Source organism: Eleutherodactylus coqui, chromosome 13, assembly GCF_035609145.1.
Source record: "Eleutherodactylus coqui strain aEleCoq1 chromosome 13, aEleCoq1.hap1, whole genome shotgun sequence".
NCBI classification, from domain to species: Eukaryota; Metazoa; Chordata; class Amphibia; order Anura; family Eleutherodactylidae; genus Eleutherodactylus; species Eleutherodactylus coqui.
In genome coordinates this window covers 124682371-124702717 of record NC_089849.1, presented here as the reverse complement: position 1 = coordinate 124702717, position 20347 = coordinate 124682371, and positions in this window count along the sequence as shown.

Here is a 20347-nt window from a genome sequence, read left to right as displayed (position 1 = left end):
GATTTTTGTGCGGTGCGATGCAACTTTGACAGTTGGAAATCCTACGGTCAAAGCCAAATCTAAGACCCAGTTGCAGAAAAAACTAAAAAAAACCCATATACATCACCTTAGAAGTGCTCTCCGACGACGACGCAGCCTCTCCCCGATCCCAGCACTATTTCTCTTCTTCATCTTCTGGCCGGGGATTAAACCAATCACAGCCATTCATCGAGTACTGGCTGTAATTGGCTAAGCGTTAGCCAATTACAGCCAGCGCTTCCAGGAGGCGGGGATTTTTCAATCTCCGGCCAGAAGATGAAGAAGAGAAATAGTGCGGGGACCCGGGGAGAAGCTGTAGCGGTGCCCCGGACAGCACGGGAGAGGTGATGTAGAGCTACAAAATCACAGTATTGCCGCAAGAAGACGCAGTGATATTGCACGCACCAGCAATGTGATATCGCTGTGGCTTTCTCACGGCGATGCCGTGTCACCCGTGTGCAGGAGGCCTAAAGATGATGACAAGTTCATTTTAATTAATGATGCCACCTGCTGTGTGGCCAATCACAGTTGTTGCTGCTCTACTAAAACTTTCAGCCTTGGACTTCCGCCACTTGAGTATTCAGGCTGGTTCAGTTCTTTGTCCTCACCATTAGCTGCTCTCATATGGATTTCATGATCATACGATCAGCGGTAATATAATGTCCAATCAAATACATTGGATTACACAATTTCGCTCACATTAGCGAGTCGGAATTGAAAATCTGATTGTGGAAAATAGAACTCAGCATCTTTTATTTAACTGCGGTATAGGCGACATAGAAACCATTGTGCTCTATGGCCGCGGATAGAACGGCAGCCCATACGAATTACACTGCTTATATCGAGAACGTAGAAAAGATGAAAGTCAGGCACGTCTGCAAACTGCATTATATCTTTATTGTAGCATCAGAATAATACAGGGTAAAAATCCAAGATGCGGTGTTTATTCCTGAGGGCTCTCTCACACATGAGCGCCGCAGAGCGCCATGCTTTTACTTTCGCTTTCGGAGGCTGCGCTCCTGCCTCCAAAAGCGGCTTTAGCATACCTCATCATTGATGAGGTGTACTAAATGCACAAAATGGAAGAGACAGCGCTCAAATATTGCGGCGCTGGAAAGCAATGGGAGCCTCTGGCAGCGTTGCACGCTGAAATAACAGCTGTGTGAGAGAGGCCTAAGCGTTTCAAGCCGTCACAGCTCTGTGGTTTATAGGAACCTCTTTCTCAGTGTTGACCTGCAAACTCCTGACCACCTGCTGTGCAAAGAAGTACAACAGCCCCATTTATTTGCATTCTAACGTAAAAGTCAGTCGTATAGTGGATTCCAAATCACCCTGTATAGCTTTTTAAACTGTAATTAAAGGGGTTGTCCACTTACTGCACATCCCTTCAATACGACTGACTGTAGTAAAATAACAAATAGAGCATTACTTACTCCTTCGCTGCTACTGGGACCCAGTGCTGTGGTCCCAGTGATTGTCGTAACAGGTAATGTCACTGGAAGCTAGGTGACTGCTGCAGCCAATCAGAGGCAGCAGCACCATGTTCCTGAACTCCTGGCATTATGATGGGGGGGAAGGCGAATTAATTTAATGTTTTTTTCTCAAGTATACTCACGAAGGAAAAAGAAATGTCACATCAGATGCAGGAGAGTAAAACAAACCCCCTACAAAATATCACCTGCCTCACACAGGAGGAAGTGCAGAGCCGGTTAAAAAGGATTAAAATCGACACATCGCCGGTCCCAGATGGAATACACCCAAGGGTTCTAAGGGAACTAAGTGACGTGATACAGACTGCTATTTCGTATACTTAGGGACACTATAGAGACCGGAGTTGAATCATTGGATTGGCGCATTGCCAATGTGGTTCCAATATCCAAAAAGGGGTCCAAAAGAGAGCCTGGTAACTACAGGCCGGTAAGTCTCACTTCAATAATTGGAACATTATTTGAGGAGTTTCTGAGAGATGCCATCCTGGAATACCTCAAGTAGAACCACAGTATAACTCCTCACCAGCATGGGTTCATGAGGGGGTCGATCTTGTCAGACCAATCTGATCAGCTTCTATAATGAAGTAAGCTCTAGGCTGGACCTGGGAGAGTCTATTGATCTCGTATATCTGGACTTCTCTAAAGCATTTGACACAGTGATGCATAATAGGCTGATATACAAAATGAGAAGCTCGGATTGGGTGAAAACGTGTGTAAGTGGGTAAAGAATTGGCTCAGAGATAGAAAGCAGAGGGTGGTAATAAATGGTTCATACTCTGATTGGGCCACCGTCGCTAGCGGGGGCCACAGGGTTCAGTATTAGGCCCCACTCTGTTCAATATACTTATCAACGACCTGATAGAGGGGCTGCACAGCAAAATATCAATATTTGCAGATGACACAAAATTATACAAGATAATCAATGCAATGGAGGACAATGTGCGGCTGCAAACAGACCGAGATAAGCCGGGGGCTTGGGCAGAACAATGGCAAATGGAGTTGAATGCTGATAAATGTAAGGTTCTGCACATGGGCAGGAGAAACGGATGTTACCAATATACACTAAATGGGGTACTGCTAGGGAAAAGTGATATGGAAAAAGACCTGGGGGTACTAGTGGATTGAAGACTAAACTGGAGTAACCAATGCCAGTCAGCTGCTGCAAAAGCTAATAAAGTCTTGGGGTGCATTAAAAGAGGTATAGGGGTGAGGGATGAGAACATTATCCTCCCACTATATAAGGCACTAGTCAGGCCTCACATGGAATACTGCGTACAGTTCTGGTCACCGGTGCTCAGGAAGGATGTTACAGTGCTGGAGGGGGTTCAAAGAAGGGCAACTAAACTAATACATGGAATGTAGGGACTGGAATACCCAGAGAGGCATCAAAACTGGGATTATTCACCCCGGAAAAAAGACGGCTAAGGGGTGACCAAATAACTCTGTATAAATACATGGGGGGACAATACAAGGATCTCTGCCAGGATCTGTTTACACCCAGGACCATGACGGTAACAAGAGGGCATCCGCTACGTCTAGAAGAAAGCAGGTTTCATCACCAACACAGAAGCAGTGAGACTGTGGAACTCTCTGCCTGAGGACGTGGTGATGTTTAAAGAGTTTAAAGCCCTATTTAGACACATAGATTATTGCTCGAAATTCGTTATAACGATAAAAATGAGCGATGGTTTTGCTTTTAAAGACGGACGTTTTCAACTGAAAATTGTTGGAAGATGTCGGGTTTTCAGTCGTTGTATTATCATTGTGTAGTGTTTGCAGTGAAAACTCCCCTCAAATCGCTGGAATGTTATTTCAACCAAACAATAAGCAAACAGCCGAAGGATGGATTTTAAGCGGACTGAAAGACGATGAGCGAATCTTTAACGAAAACTGCATGACGGGTACAGGATAAACACCACGATTATCGCTTAAACGACGGATTTTGAGCGAATTTCAAGCGATAATCGTGTCTAAATGGGGCTTAAGAGGGACTAGATGACTTTCTAGAGCGCTATATTACAGGATATAGACACTAAATAACCAGCGGGGTTATTTAACCCCTTAATGACATGGCCTATTTTGAGCTTAAAGGGGTTGTCCCGCGCCGAAACGGGTTTTTTTTTTTTTTAAACCCCCCCCCCGTTCGGCGCGAGACAACCCCGCTGCAGGGGTTAAAAAAACAACCCACACAGCGCTTACCTGAATCCCGGCGGTCCGGCGTCTTCATACTCACCTGCTGAAGATGGCCGCCGGGATCCTCTGTCTCCATGGACCGCAGGGCTTCTGTGCGGTCCATTGCCGATTCCAGCCTCCTGATTGGCTGGAATCGGCACGTGACGGGGCGGAGCTACACGGAGCTACACGGAGCCCCATTCAGAAAAGAAGAAGACCCGGACTGCGCAAGCACGGCTAATTTGGCCATCGGAGGGCGAAAATTAGTCGGCACCATGGAGACGAGGACGCTAGCAACGGAGCAGGTAAGTATAAAACTTTTTATAACTTCTGTATGGCTCATAATTAATGCACAATGTACATTACAAAGTGCATTATTATGGCCATACAGAAGTGTATAACCCCACTTGCTGCCGGGGGACAACCCCTTTAAGGACCAAGCCTTATTTTTCAAATCTGACATCTGTCACTTTCTGTGCTAATAACTTTTGAATGCTTTTACTTATCAAGGTGATTCTGAGATTGTTTTTTCGTGACATATTGTACTTTATGTTAGTGTAAAAATTTCATCAATAAATTTTGTCCTTATTTGGAAAAAAAATCCAAATTTACTGAAAATTTGGAAAAATTCACAATTTTCAAACTTTGAATTGTTTTCTTTGTAAGATAGAAAGTCAAACACCACAACATAGTTATCAATTAACATTTCCCATAGGCCTACTTTACACAGCAATCATTTTTTAAGTGTTATTTTACTTTTTGCAGACTCCACAAAGTATATAAATTTAGCAGTAATTTTTCACATTTACTAGCAAATTTCAAAATCTAAATTTTTTAAGGACCAATGCAGTTCAGACATAGTTTTGCCGAGCCTGTATATCAGAATCCCCCATGAATTGCCCCATTTTAAAATCAGCACCCTTCAAAGTATTCAAAATGGCATTTAGAAAGTTTATTAACCCTTTAGATGTTTTACAGGAATTAAAGGAAAGTGCATCAAAAATTAGAACAGTTCCTTTTTTCTACTGATTTTCAATATAAAACCTTTTTTTTAATATAAAACAGTAGGAGTTAGCAAAGAAACAAAACTTGGATTGTATTACACAGATTCCGCAGTTTTTAGAAATGCCCCATATGTGGACGTAGCCTGTTGTATGGGCACATGGTAGGTCTCAGAAGGAAAGGAGCGCTTCTTGTCTTTTTGAATGCAGATTTGGCTGGAATAATTTTCAGACCCCATGTAGTGTTTGCAGTGCCCCTGAGGTAGCAGTACATTTGAAACCCCCAATAACTGACCCCATTTTGGAAACTACACCCCTCAGGGAATTTATTAAGGGGTGTAGTGAGCGGTTTGAACCCACAGATGTTTGAGGAATTTTTTTTAACAGTTTGAGTTCAATACAAAAAAATCACATTTTTCACATAATGTTCAGCTTTAGGCCCAGATTTATATTTTTTACCAGTGGCAGAAGGAAAAAACGTACCCCATGATGCGTTACCCAGTTGCTCTCGAACACGGAAATGCCCCATATGTGGACGTAGCCTGTTGTATGGGCACATGGCAGGACTCAGAAGGATAGGAGCGCTTCTTGGCTTTTTGAATGCAGATTTTGCTGGAATAATTTTCAGACCCCATGTAGTGTTTGCAGCCCCTGAGGTACCAGTGCATTTGAAACCCCCAACTACTGACCCCATTTTGGAAACTACACCCCTCAGGGAATTTTTTAAGGGGTGTAGTGAGCGGTTTGAACCCACAGGTATTTGAGGAATTTTTTTAACAGTTTGAGTTGAGAACGAAAAATTCACATTTTTCCAATAATGTTCAGCTTTAGGCCCAGATTTTCATTTTTCACCAGGGGCAGAAGGAGAAAACATAGTCCATAATGCATTACCCAATTACTCTCGAGCACGGAAATGCCCCATATGTGGATGTAAACTGTTGTTTGGGCACATGGCAGGGCTCAGAAAGAAAGGAGCGCTTTTTTTGAATGCAGATTTTGCTGGAATAATTTTCAGACACCGTGTAGTGTTTGCAGTGCCCCTGAGGTACCAGTGCATTTGAGACCCCCAACAACTGACCCCATTTTGGAAACTACACCCCTCAGGGAATTTTTTAAGGGGTGTAGTGAGCGGTTTGAACCCACAGGTATTTGAGGAATTTTTTTTAACAATTTGAGTTGAGAACGAAAAATTCACATTTTTCCAATAATGCTCAGTTTAGGCCCAGATTTTTATTTTTTACCAGGGGCAGAAGGAGAAAACGTAACCCATGATGTTACCCAACAGGGAAATGCCCCATATGTGAATCTAAACTGTTTTTAGGGCGCAGGGCTCAGAAGGGAAGGACTTAGCATGTGGCTTTATGTACAAGCTGTGCGAAGTACATCAGGGTAAAACGTCAGGGCAATAAAAAAATTAAAATTTCAGGGCCGTGTGGTAGATCCTAAAACACTCATTTATACAGAGGCCGGGTTGTGTGGGGCACGTTTCACACTGGTATCTGGTGTCTTTTCTTATCCCCTGTTTGTAGCACACTCTGCACCTCTTTTGGGGCCTTCCCTTCGTCGCAGTGGAGGGAATTTCACTGAGAAAATGCTGCCCTGGTACAATTCTTGTGGCCTCGCTTCCAGAAGTACTGGGCCTCTCCCCCACCTCCTGGTCCCCAAATATTAGGTCCTTGATAACTTCCTCTTGAAATTCAAGGAATGTCCCCCTGTGGCCTGCACCTCGGAACAGCACGTAGGCATTATACAGTGCCATCTGTACGAGGTGCACGGCCAGTTTTTTGTACCACACCCGTGTTTTCTGCATGGCTCTATAGGGCTCCAGTACCTGGTCTGATAGATCGACCCCTCCCATGTACTTATTATAGTCGAGGACGCAGTCTGGTTTGGGGGTCTCTGCACTGGTACCTCGTACTGGGCAGGGGGTACTGCTGTGGCCGTGTATTGTCGTCAACATAAGGACATCCCTCTTGTCCTTATATTTAACGCACAATACATTGTCGCTGCATTTGGCCCGGCTCTCACCCCTTCTGAGCAGTTGCCCAAGCAGCGTCTTAGGGAGGCTTTTTTGATTTTTCCGAACAGTGCCACATGCCACTGTTCCTCTGGAAGCGAGGCACTGAAACAGGGGGACACTGGTATAAAAGTTATCCAGGTACAGATGGTAACCCTGGTCTAATAGTGGGTGCACCAGTTCCCACACTATTTTCCCTGTTACTCCCAGCACGGGGGGGCATTCTGGGGGCTCAATTTTAGTGTCCTTCCCCTCGTAAATACGGAACTTGTGGGTGTACCCTGATGTACTTTCGCACAGCTTGTACAACTTCACACCATACCGTGCCCGCTTACTGGGCAGGTACTGGCGGAATTTTAGCCTCCCCTTGAAGTGTACCAGGGACTCGTCTACTGCAATGTTTATCTGTGGGGCATACGCCTGGGCAAACTTGGCGTTAAAATGGTCTATTACGGGCCTGATCTTATACAACCGATCGTAATTGGGGTGATCGCTTGGGGGGCACAGCTGGTTGTCATTGTAGTGCAGAAATTTTAAAATACACTCAAAGCGCGTCCTCGACATCGCCATGCGGAGCATTGGGATGTGGTACAAAATATCGGTAGACCAGTACGCCCTGATTGTTGGCTTCTTTATTAGCCCCATGGTTAGTATAAGCCCCCAAAATTTTTGTATCTCTGGTGCATCCACAGGGGTCCACTTATCGGGTCTGGCATAGCTGGAGGTGGGATTTTGTTGAATAAAATTCTGGGCGTACAAATTAGTCTGGGTAACAATGTGGGCAATGAACTCTTCTGAAAAAAAAACTTGAAGAAGTCCTTCGCTCTGAGCCCTTCCGGATCAAATTGAATCCCTGGGTTCCCAATAAAATCAGGGATCTGGGGTCTGTAATCTTCCGGGGTACTCCAGTGAGCATCTGATGCATTGGGGTCAGTGGCGGTCCTTGGACGCCTTCTCGGGGGTGCAGGGAGCTCAGACTCGCTGGATGAGGATGAGGAGTCGGAGAATGCCAAAAAAGTGGGGTCGTCATCACCACTACCTGAGTCCGAGTCTGATGCAATGATTGCATACAGTTCCTCTGAAGTGTACCTCCTGCGGGCCATATTTATATAAAATGGGGCACACGGGGAAAAAGTTTTATTAGATGGGACACTGCGGGATGGGGTGACCACGGGACGGGGGTCGGAAAGAACGCGGAAACTTATGTGGTGTATTCACGTAAGTGTTTTTTTTTTTTTCTTTTTTTTTTTTTTTACACAGACGAATACACTGACACAACACGGACTAACGACACACTACACACTAGACGGACTAACTAAACGCTACACTAACTAATAACGGGTGACGGGACAGGTAACGAAATGGGAACAACAGGAACTTTTTTTGTTTTTTTTTTTTACACAGACGAATACACTGACAGTACACAGACTAACGACACGCTACACACTAGACGGACTAACTAAACGCTACACTAACTAATAACGGGTGACGGGACAGGTAACAAAATGGGAACAACAGGAACTTTTTTTTTTTTTTTTTTTACACCAAGGGATACACTGACTACACGCTGCGCTACACTACACTGCTGATCACACGCTACAGCTCACTCACTACACTTCTGATCACACACTACAGATCCCTCACTCACTACACTACACTGCACTTCTGATCACTCACTCCACTCTGCTACACTACACTGCCTGATCAATCACTCACTACACTCACTACACTACACTGCCTGATCAATCACTCACTACACTCACTACACTACACTGCCTGATCAATCACTCACTACACTCACTACACTACACCACACTGATCACTAACACTCACTCCACTACACCACACTGATGACTAACTCCTCTCCACTACACTGATCACTAACTCCACTCTGCTACACTCCACTCCACTCCACTCCACTCCCTGCCTAATCTACACTCTAATCGCACTTTATATTCAGAAAAAACACAGTAGGTGCTCTCTGTACAAGCACCGGAAACACACTGCGGTGCTTGCACATGGAGCCCCTACTGTAAACAGCGCGAAGTCCGCTGCTGCGCTGTGATTGGTCAGGGAGTTTTTCCCTGACCAATCACAGCGATCGTGGGTGAGGGACTGCTCTGATTGGTCCCCAGCCCGGACGCAGCACTTGTCTGCTGACTATGTCAGCAGACATCACTGCTGTGTCGCCGCGATTGTCACTGCGGCGACACTTTAATGGCATGACGTACCAGGTACGTCATGTTGCAGGAAGTATCCTGCTACCATGACGTACCAGGTACGTCCAGGAGCGGGAAGGGGTTAAAGGGGTTGTCCCGCGAAAGCAAGTGGGGGTATACACTTCTGTATGGCCATATTAATGCACTTTGTAATATACATCGTGCATTAAATATGAGCCATACAGAAGTTATTCACTTACCTGCTCCGTTGCTAGCGTCCTCGTCTCCATGGAGCCGTCTGATCTTCAGCGTCTAATCGCCCAATTAGACTCGCTTGCGCAGTCCGGTCTTCTCCCTTCTGAATGGGGCCGCTCGTGCTGGAGAGCTGCTCCTCGTAGCTCCGCCCCGTCACGTGTGCCGATTCCAGCCAATCAGGAGGCTGGAATCGGCAATGGAACGCACAGAGCCCACGGTGCACCATGGGAGAAGACCTGCGGTCCACCGTGGGTGAAGATCCCGGCGGCCATCTTCGCAAGGTAAGTAGGAAGTCACCGGAGCGCAGGGATTCGGGTAAGTACTATCCGTTTTTTTTTTTTTTAAACCCCTGCATCAGGTTTGTCTCGCGCCGAACGGGGGGCCTATTGAAAAAAAACCCGTTTCGGCGCGGGACAACCCCTTTAATGCAACGCTGGATCCCGATGGCAGCGGAGAGGTAAGTAATGCTCCGTTTGTTATTTTACTGCAGTCAGCCCTATTGGTAACTGTAGGGTGTGCCCCATAATATAAGCAGCCTTTAATTAAAAAAAAGACATCTGTCAATGACTTGTTCTGAACTCCCATTAGTCAGAATGTTTCGGTGAACACTCATCTTCTGTGCTGGCAATGTAATAATGCTCTAGTGCACCACATGAAATAACACAATTACGTGTCACATGCGGAGAGTGTTTGTGCATTGTACACAAGCCGCTAGCACAGCTCAGCTTGCAAGCACAATAAAAAGGCAGGCTCCCTTTGGCATCAATTTACTTGTGTTTTGTTTAACCCCTTAGTGACGTGGCCTTTTTTAGTCCTAAGGATGCAATAATTTTTGAGAATTTTCATCTCCACTTTTGAAAAGTCGTACGTTTTTTTTAATTTTTCCACTGACACAGCCGTATGAGCGCTTGTTTTTTGCGTGACGAGCTGTAGTTTTTATTTTTACCATTTTTTCACCACATTTAATGCATTGTATAACTTTTATTACATATTTTTGGAGAGCAGAGAGAAAAAAAAAAACAGCAATTCTGCCATTTTTCTTTCTTTTTACAGCATCAGCGCAGGGATCGATATTCTCGGGCACATCTGACCCGTGTGCTGTCTGATCTGCGGGACTCCTCCTGCACATGTGCTATTTCGTCTGAGAATCGGGCAAGAATAGAACTTGCAATTTTTTCTCAGACCAAAAATAAAACTAAAATTTCATTTTTAATATTTTGGACCACGGATGTCTTTTTGAATGCTTATCAGCCAGGATGGCAGTTGTACACAGTGATAGTGATTACAATGCAGTTACCTCCAGTGATCACAGCTGAGGGCTTCTCTGATGTCTGTTTTTCTTTTACTTCTCCATCTGGGCCCAGACCGCCATCACCAGCCACTAACCCCAATGTTCCTCTCAGTAATCCCCCTATAGTAAATAGTGCCTCCTCTGTGGCCCCTCTGAGTTATAGTGACCCGACTCCACTAACTCTTCCATCATCCAGTCCCATGTAAAAACCACACTCGCCCTTCATCTCCTCCAACATAGTCACTTGTAAACAAGGCTCACTCTCCTCCCTTCAACCCCAACATGACGTTCCGTTCAAACATCACTCTCCATCCCTTTACCTCCTATTACAGTTCTAAGTAAAAAAAAAACTGAGCACCCCCCTACCTTCAGCCCTTTAACATACCCTTACAATAAGCGGTCTCATGATCAACATAAAACACGTCTGTAATACTCTCTTCAGCTCCATCCAACACAGTCCCATGTAAACTTCTCTTTACTCCTCCACCACCCCGGCTCTCAAGATCACTGAGCATCCAGAACCATGGAAGGAGTGAAGTTATGTGCTGTGCTCAGGGTCCAAAGCCGGGGGAGGAGTGAAGTTATGTGGTGTGCTCAGAATTCAGAGCCGGGGGAGGAGTGAAGTTATGTGCTGTGCTCAGGGTCCAAAGCCGGGGGAGGAGTGAAGTTATGTGATGTGCTCAGGGTCCAAAGCCGGGGGAGGAGTGAAGTTATGTGCTGTGCTCAGGGTCCAAAGCCGGGGGAGGAGTGAAGTTATGTGATGTGCTCAGGGTCCAGAGTCAATGAAGGAGTGAAGTTATGTGGTGTGCTCAGGGTCCAAAGCCGGGGAAGGAGTGAAGTTATGTGCTGTGCTCAGGGTCCAAAGCCGGGGAAGGAGTGAAGTTATGTGCTGTGCTCAGGGTCCAAAGCCGGGGGAGGAGTGAAGTTATGTGCTGTACTTATGGTCCAGGGCAGAGGGAGGAGTGAAGTTATGTGCTGAGCTCAGGATCCAGAGACGGGAGGAGTGACGTTATGTGGTGTGCTCAGGGTCCAAAGCCAGAGGAGGAGTGAAGTTATGTGTTTTGCTCAGAATCCAGAGTCGGGGAACGGGTGAAGTTATGTGCTGTGCTCAGGGTCCAGAGCTGGGGAGGAATGAAGTTATGTGCTGTGCTCAGGGTCCAGAGCCTGGGGAGGAGTGAAGTTATGTGGTGTGCTCAGGGTCCAGGGCCGGGGGAGGAGTGAAGTTATGTGGTGTGCTCAGGGCCCAGGAAGAACTGAAGTTACGTGCTGTGCTCAGGGTCCAGAGCTGGGGAGGAATGAAGTAATGTGCTGTGCTCAGGGTCCAGAGTCGGGGGAGGAGTGAAGTTATGTGGTGTGCTCAGGGTCCAAAGCCGGAGGAAGAGTGAAATAATGAGCTGTGCTCAGGGTCCACAGCCGGGAGGAGTGAAGTTATGTGCTGTGCTCAGTTTCCAGAGCTAGGGCAACAGTGAAGTTATGTGCTGTGGTCAGGGTCCAGAGCCAGGGAACGGGTGAAGTTATGTGCGGTGCTCAGCGTCCAGAGCCGGGGGAGGAGTGAAGTTATGTGGTGTGCTCAGAATTCAGAGCCGGGGGAGGAGTGAAGTTATGTGCTGTGCTCAGGGTCCAAAGCCGGGGGAGGAGTGAAGTTATGTGATGTGCTCAGGGTCCAAAGCCGGGGGAGGAGTGAAGTTATGTGATGTGCTCAGGGTCCAAAGCCGGGGGAGGAGTGAAGTTATGTGATGTGCTCAGGGTCCAAAGCCGGGGGAGGAGTGAAGTTATGTGATGTGCTCAGGGTCCAAAGCCGGGGGAGGAGTGAAGTTATGTGATGTGCTCAGGGTCCAAAGCCGGGGGAGGAGTGAAGTTATGTGATGTGCTCAGGGTCCAGAGTCAATGAAGGAGTGAAGTTATGTGGTGTGCTCAGGGTCCAAAGCCGGGGAAGGAGTGAAGTTATGTGCTGTGCTCAGGGTCCAAAGCCGGGGGAGGAGTGAAGTTATGTGCTGTACTTATGGTCCAGGGCAGAGGGAGGAGTGAAGTTATGTGCTGAGCTCAGGATCCAGAGACGGGAGGAGTGACGTTATGTGGTGTGCTCAGGGTCCAAAGCCAGAGGAGGAGTGAAGTTATGTGTTTTGCTCAGAATCCAGAGTCGGGGAACGGGTGAAGTTATGTGCTGTGCTCAGGGTCCAGAGCTGGGGAGGAATGAAGTTATGTGCTGTGCTCAGGGTCCAGAGCCTGGGGAGGAGTGAAGTTATGTGGTGTGCTCAGGGTCCAGAGCCTGGGGAGGAGTGAAGTTATGTGGTGTGCTCAGGGTCCAGAGCTGGGGGAGGAGTGAAGTTATGTGCTGTGCTCAGGGTCCAGGGCCGGGGGAGGAGTGAAGTTATGTGGTGTGCTCAGGGCCCAGGAAGAACTGAAGTTACGTGCTGTGCTCAGGGTCCAGAGCTGGGGAGGAATGAAGTAATGTGCTGTGCTCAGGGTCCAGAGTCGGGGGAGGAGTGAAGTTATGTGGTGTGCTCAGGGTCCAAAGCCGGAGGAAGAGTGAAATAATGAGCTGTGCTCAGGGTCCACAGCCGGGAGGAGTGAAGTTATGTGCTGTGCTCAGTTTCCAGAGCTAGGGCAACAGTGAAGTTATGTGCTGTGGTCAGGGTCCAGAGCCAGGGAACGGGTGAAGTTATGTGCGGTGCTCAGCGTCCAGAGCCGGGGGAGGAGTGAAGTTATGTGCTGTGCTTTGGGTCCAAAGCCGGGGGAGGGGTGAAGTTATGTGTTGTGCTCAGGGTCCAGAATCGGGGGAGGAGTGAAGTTATGTGTTGTGCTCAGGGTCCAAAGTTGGAGGAGTGAAGTAATGAGCTGTGCTCAGGGTTCAAAGCCGGGGAGGAGTGAAGTAATGATCTGTGCTCAGTGTCCAGAGCCGGGGAAGGGGTGAAGTTATGTGCTGTGCTCAGGGTCCAAAGCCAGAGGAGGAGTGAAGTTATGTGTTGTGCTCCGGATCCAGAGTCAGGGAGAAGTGAAGCTATGTGTTGTGCTCAGGGTCCAGAGTCTGGGGAGGAGTTAAGTAATGTGCTATGCTCAGGGTCCAGAGCCGGGGAAAGAGTTAAATTGTGTGCTGTGTTCAGTGTCCAAAGCTAGGGCAGCTGTGAAGTTATGTGCTGTGCTCAGGGTCCATGGCCAGGGAAGGAGTAAAGTTATGTGCTGTGTTTAGGGTCCAGAGCCAGGGAAGGAGTGACGTTATGTGCTGTGCTCAGGGTCCAGAGTCAGGGCAGGAGTGAATTTATGTGCTGTGCTCATGGTTCAGAGCCGGGGGAGGAGTAAAGTTTTGTGCTGTGCTCAGGGTCAGCTCCTGTCACACTGAAACAGGTTAGTGGAGGGGAAAAGGGGAACTGGCAGCAGCTACTTTTCCTGATCCGGGCAGCTGGCGGTCGTGGTCCATATTCAGACCCCATTGACTTAAATGGAAGCAGTTAGTGCGGACATCGTATGAAAATAGATGATGCTGTGATTTTTTTCCTCTGTTCGCAGAAACCGCTATTGATTTCCGTGAGTGTGCAAGAAGAATCGATTTCCTATAGCATGCTATGGGCTGGTATTTGCTGCAGATCTGCGGTGTAGATGCCGACCACGGACTTCGCAATTACAAATCCGTTGTTGTGTAGGTGGCCTTAAATATGCTGGTCCGTGGGCAGGTTACATGACGCTGGATGTTACTCAGTGGAACTATCACCAGAGATTGATGAACAATAGGATCTGATTGGGCCATGATAGTTTAGAACACAAAAAAAGGAGTGTATACTTATTTTTATGTGCCAGTTTCTGAAGTATGTTTTGATTATAGTAGTTACTTCTGTCCTCCTGAGGGTCTGGTGATGCCAGTGACCCACAGCAGTTTCAGTGTTCAATATTGTATATGTGTGCAGATTTACTATGAAGATACATCTGCAACTGAACCTCCCTATTGGCTTCTCAGACCTGTGCACTGGAGGGATTGGAGAGGGTCAGTGTTACATCATTCACAAACTGGCAAAACTGTGGCGTAACATTGGAAATAACTCACAGACAGACATAACACTCTAAATATCAAACGCCCAAAACACGACCAAGCATACCCGCACACATAAACAGATAAAAATAGATATGATGCAAGCTACTGGTTCGTATTTTGGCCAAGATACTTATGCCCGCGAGCCCACTTAAAGGGTCCTCATTGTTTAGCAGGTTCCTACTCAAATGAGACAACTTCCACATGAAAACTGCCTGCATGCAAGGCGATCATCCTGACAGGGACGGCCCCACGCTGGAACCTACCTAGACCTAGATGACAAATGAAACACAGCAGGACTGAACACAGCTCACACCAACACCCCAGGAATTTGCATGCAACACCATGGACTGTTTACACCTTATGTCTGGCACCCTGCACAGGCACACAGGAACATGACATTATTTATACTGAAAAAACAGAGAAAAGCCCAGCACTCTAGTGGAGGAGCTGGTATATATGAGCAGCAGACTCGGGGGATTGGATGGCTGGAGAAATCCACACCCAACCAGCTCAATCAACCCCTATCTGAGAAGCTGCGATGCTGGAAACTCAAGTAGAACAACAGATCACAGCAGCACACCCTAAAAGTACCTTCCCCTTAAAGACGGGCCTCCAGAGACACAGGAACACAACACACAGTGGTCTGATACTCAGGGGATTGGCTGGCTGGAGAAATCCAAACCCAGTCAGCTAAATCAACCCCCACCTGTGGGGCTGCGCTGCTGGGAACCCATGTAGAACAACAGATCCCAGCAGCACACCTGAACAGTCAGTGTCTGCCTTCATGGCTATTTGAGAAACTCCTCTTCATCCAGGCAAACGTCAGATGGATATATGGATTTTCCCTACCAACAGTCGTCAGCTAAATAGGAGGGAGGTAGCAGTTCAAGAACAATTTTTTTTTATTAAGGGCAGCTTGAATCTGTTCATTTGATGGAAATTGAAAATGTTACACCAAGAAGGAATTGGTGGAATTTCATGAAACATGGTAGATGTGTACAGAGTCATTCAGAATACATTATAGCAAATTTAAGTAAAGCAAAGTTTATTACTGTTCGGTACAAGTATCAGTAAGAAGTGCATCCACCATGAGCAGCTCTACACTCTTGGATTTTTGCAGGCATTTAATCAATAAGTGTTTGGATATTTTGTTGGGTATATATCTTTCCATGCAGGCATGACTTCTGCAGTCAATTGTTGTACAGTTTATGGTGGGTGGCCATGTGACATAAGGCGCCGACCTAGGACGTCCATGACAGGCTCTATTGGGAATAAATCTGGGGACCATGCGGGTCAAGCCACGGTTGTGACATCTTGCTAGGCATGGCTTGTGAAGGCTGCAGTACGTAGACAGGAATTATCCTATTGATAAGATACCATTTTGGAAGGTGGTTATAAAGTGTATGACAACAGGGTGTATCATTCTGTCCACAAACTAGAAGTCATTGTGCCTTCAACAACCATCAACTCAGTCCTTCTGACATATTGGATTGCGTTTCAAACTATGATTCCAGGGGTTGGACCTGTGTAGAACTCTGAAAACACAGCAGGGAGGACTCGTTCTCCAAAACACTGACAGATATGTTGCCGGTTATCCCTTTTCCCAAGACATGTTTTAAAAATGAAAAACTAACATTTTGCTTTGACATAAGTATTCACACCCATATACTCAGTATTTAGCTGAAGCACCTTTGGCAGCGACTACAGTCTGCAGTCTTCTTGGCTATGATGCCACAAAGTTTACACACCTGGATTTGGGAATTTTCTTCCATTCTTCTTTTCAGATCCTCTTCGAGCTGTCAGATTAAATGGGGGCCATCTGTGGACAGCTGTTTTTGGGTCTCTCCGGAGATATTCAATTGGGTACAAGTCAGGGCTTTGGCTGGGCCACTTAAGAACATTCACAATGTTATCCCTAAGCCACTTTTGGGTTGTCTTGGCTGTGTTCTTAGGATCATTGTTGGAAGTGAACCTTCTGCCCAGTCTGATGGGTCCCTTGTACTGTATGGGGTTCACAAAGTGATGAGCGGACTGGGTTTCCTCCAGACATAGGGCCTTGAATTGAGTTTAAAAAGTTCAATGTTAGTTTGAGTGTGAGAAACAAGATTCTCTGCTCTGATAAGAGTCCTTTAGGTGCTTTCTGGCAAATTCCAGGCGACTTTCACGTATCTTTTACTAAGGGCTTCTTTCTGGCCCCTCTGCCATAAAGCCCAGATTGATGGAATGCTGCAGGAAACGTTGACTTTCTGAAAATTTCTCATAACTGCACACAGAATCTTTGGTGCTCAGCCAGAGTGACCATTGGGATCTTGGTCACCTCTCTTACCAATGTCCTTCTCCTCTGATTACTGTGGTGGGTCAGCCAGGTTATGGAAGCCACTGTGCTCTTGGAAACTTTCAGAGCAGCAGAAATAATTTTGTAGCTTTTCCATATCTGTGCCTCCACACAATTCTGAGTGCTGTAGGCAGTTCTTTCCTTCTCATGGCTTGGTTTTGGCCCTGATATGCATTGTGAGCTGTGAAACCTTATATAGACCACGGAATGTCTTTTGAAATTATGTCCAGTCAACTGAATTTACCACTGGTGACTCCAATTTACCACTGGCGCCCAGAGCTAAATTTCAATTGCCATATCAAAGAGTGTGAATACTTATGTCAATACAAAATGGTAAATGGAAAACTAAAAAAATTACAAAGATCATAACCATTCTGTTTTCATTTTATCATTATGGGGTATTGAGTGCAGAATGATGGGGAAACATGAAGCCACAACATGACAAAATGTAAAAAGTGAAAAGGTCTCAAGACTTTCCAAATACATTGTATAATAGTAGTATATATTTTTCGAGAGTGCATTTTCTTCTTTTATGTTTGCTTTATGTATGCATTATAGTATTGCTTGGGCACAGATGTAGCATCCCTTTGTTTTCTTATTTGCAATGGTGTCCCTTCCAAAGGTGCAGGTAGCAGAGTATAGTGACAGACACGCTGATTTCAAGGGTCTACCACTTATACCCATTGGTTCAGTGGGGTTGTAGATCTTTGTTTTGTAAATTTTTTGGAGCTGGACTGGAAAGGAGTGTAATGAAGTTCATGCATATTCATATATGCATTAACTTCCACCCTCCAGATGTTGATTGGCAGGTTCTTCTATTTGCACAGTAACACAAAGAGACCTGTCAATCAGCATGTAGAATGAGGATGAGGGAAGTGTGCATATATATGAATATGCACGAGCATCATTGGACTATCCCCAGTCCAACCCTGCAAAGTTTCAAAATTAAGATTTGCAAACCCACTACACTGATTGTTATAATTGATAGACTGAAATCAGTGTCTGTCACTACACTGTTCTACACGCAGCCTGGGCAGCTTGAGGGACCTGACAGGTTTGCTCTTAACACCTCACTGAGCAGCAGAATCTGAGTGTTAACATACAACACTCAGATCTAAGTCAGTGTCCACACGGGACAAATATACACCCGCAAATAATGCACAGAAAACTCTAAACACAAACCAAATCAACAAGGACGGGGCGGGGGGGGGGGGGGGGGGGTAGACTTGGCAGATATAACACCACAGTAGACAAATAGTAGACCTGGCAGATATAACACCATAGTATAAAATAGTGGACCAGCCACATATCTGACGAGATGGCTGAAACCCCAAGGAGGATGTGAACCAGACCAAACTTCACCAACATCAGATGAATAATCGGCACTCCACAAGAGTAGGGGCTGGAATATATAAACTGCCCTTATCACTGATTGACCGGCCAGGAGAAACAAAAAAAACACTTCAAGGGATTTTCAACATATGACACCCAAGGAATTCTCTCCAATGACAGGGGACCCTAAGGGATATCAGACCTACAAGAGCAAAAGTAGCTACTGCAGAGACAGGAGAACTGTGTTGAAAGTGTCAACATGTGGCTCGGACTGACGTTGACTTGCCAGTCCATTTTTGCATTGCGGCTATCGCACCATAACACTGTTGTGGCCGAAGAGCCATGACAGTGCCTCCCCTCTGAGGAGGGGTCTCGGGATCCAGCTTTGAAAGATTCAGTTTGACTTAAATCTCTTAACAAGATTGTTAGCATTGACATCCTTGGCTGGAACCCAAGTCTTCTCTTCAGGACCGTGCGTGAATCAATAATGTGGCTGACCTCAAACTGAAGATTTCCATCTACAACTGAGGGAGCGGGAGATTCCACATTCACAGGATTTTTAAACGTTTAATTAAAGGGGTTGTCCCGCGGCAGCAAGTGGGGTTAAGCACTTCTGTATGGCCATATTAATGCACTTTGTAATATACATCGTGCATTAAATATGAGCCATACAGAAGTTATTCACTTACCTGTTCCATTGCTAGCGTCCCCGTCTCCATGGCTCCGTCTAACTTCAGCGTCTAATCGCCCGATTAGACGTGCTTGCGCAGAAGGGTCTTCACGGGTCTTCAATCAGGAGGCTGGAATCGGCACACGTGACGGGGCGGAGCTACGTGATGACGCGTAGAAGAGGGCGGAGCCAGAACGCCGCTGCTGCCGAACCGAGCCGAAGGCAGAAGACCCTTCTGCGCAAGCGCGTCTAATCGGGCGATTAGACGCTGAAGTTAGACGGAGCCATGGAGACGGGGATGCCAGCGCAGGGAAGGTAAGTGAATAACTTCTGTATGGCTCATATTTAATGCACGATGTATATTACAAAGTGCATTAATATGGCCATACAGAAGTGCTGAACCCCACTTGCTTTCGCGAGACAACCCCTTTAAGGATTTGTGAAAGACATCAAAGACATCCGCAATCAAATGAACTGGGGATCTCTAACCTGAAAGCAGCAGGGTTAATAACCTCTTTGATCTTGTTTGAACCCATAAAACATGGACCCAGTTTAAGCTTAATGTTCCTAGTAGCCTGCAAAAGCATCTCCAACTCGGAAACACCCTGCGACAGACTTCTGTCTCCCACCCTCTTGTAGTCTCCCACTTACTTCCTAAGATTTTTCTGAACTTCCCCCTCAAATTGTCTCGATATAGGACAAACATTTATTTTCATCAGGTACCTCAGATATAAATTTGGAAAATGAACCAAAACACAGATGGTAAAAGGAGAGGAGCTAGTAGCCTCCAGGGACCTATTGTTCAGTGCAAACTAAGCCAAAGGCAAATACCACAGCCAGTGTTTCTGATTGTCAGAGACAAAACACCTTTAGTATTGTATAAGGTAATTTGCATCCTGGAATAAAATCAATGATGTAATCAACTACTCTATGGGTCCATTTCGGCAGGACGAATGTCGGGCAAACGATGCCCGACACTCTTCCCCGCACATACTCACTGTGGTGCTGCTGCGCAGAAGCTAGTATCGCTGGCTCACAGTGGGGAGGCTGCAGGAAATTTCTCTCCTGGCTCTACCCCGCCCCTCTCCATTGACTTAACATAGCGGCCGTTCAATAGTGAACAGCTGCTATTTACACTGAACGATCAGCTCATCGTCCAAGATGTTATGCTGCATAAACGATATGCAGCATAACATACACTGAACGCTGATCGTTCAGTGTAAATAGCAGCCGTTCAGTATTGAACGGCCACTATGTTAAGTCAATGGAGAGGGGCGGGGGAGAGTGAGGAGAGAAATCTTCTGCAGCCTCTCCTCTGTGAGCCAGCAATACTAGCTCCCATGCAGAAGCACAAGAGCGAGTATGTGCGGGGACGAGTGTCGGGCATCGGTTGCCCAAAATTCATCCAGTCTAAATGGGCCTTAAAAGGTAGGCATTTTATCTGCTCCCTCTTTAGCAAATACTTCTAAAAAACCCTTGATAAACTCTGTTAATTCTTCAGCCTGTATAGAAGCTATATTAACATACAATTATACCAACAGGCAGTATTTCACTTGACAATATCCCCCCTCTCCCAATCA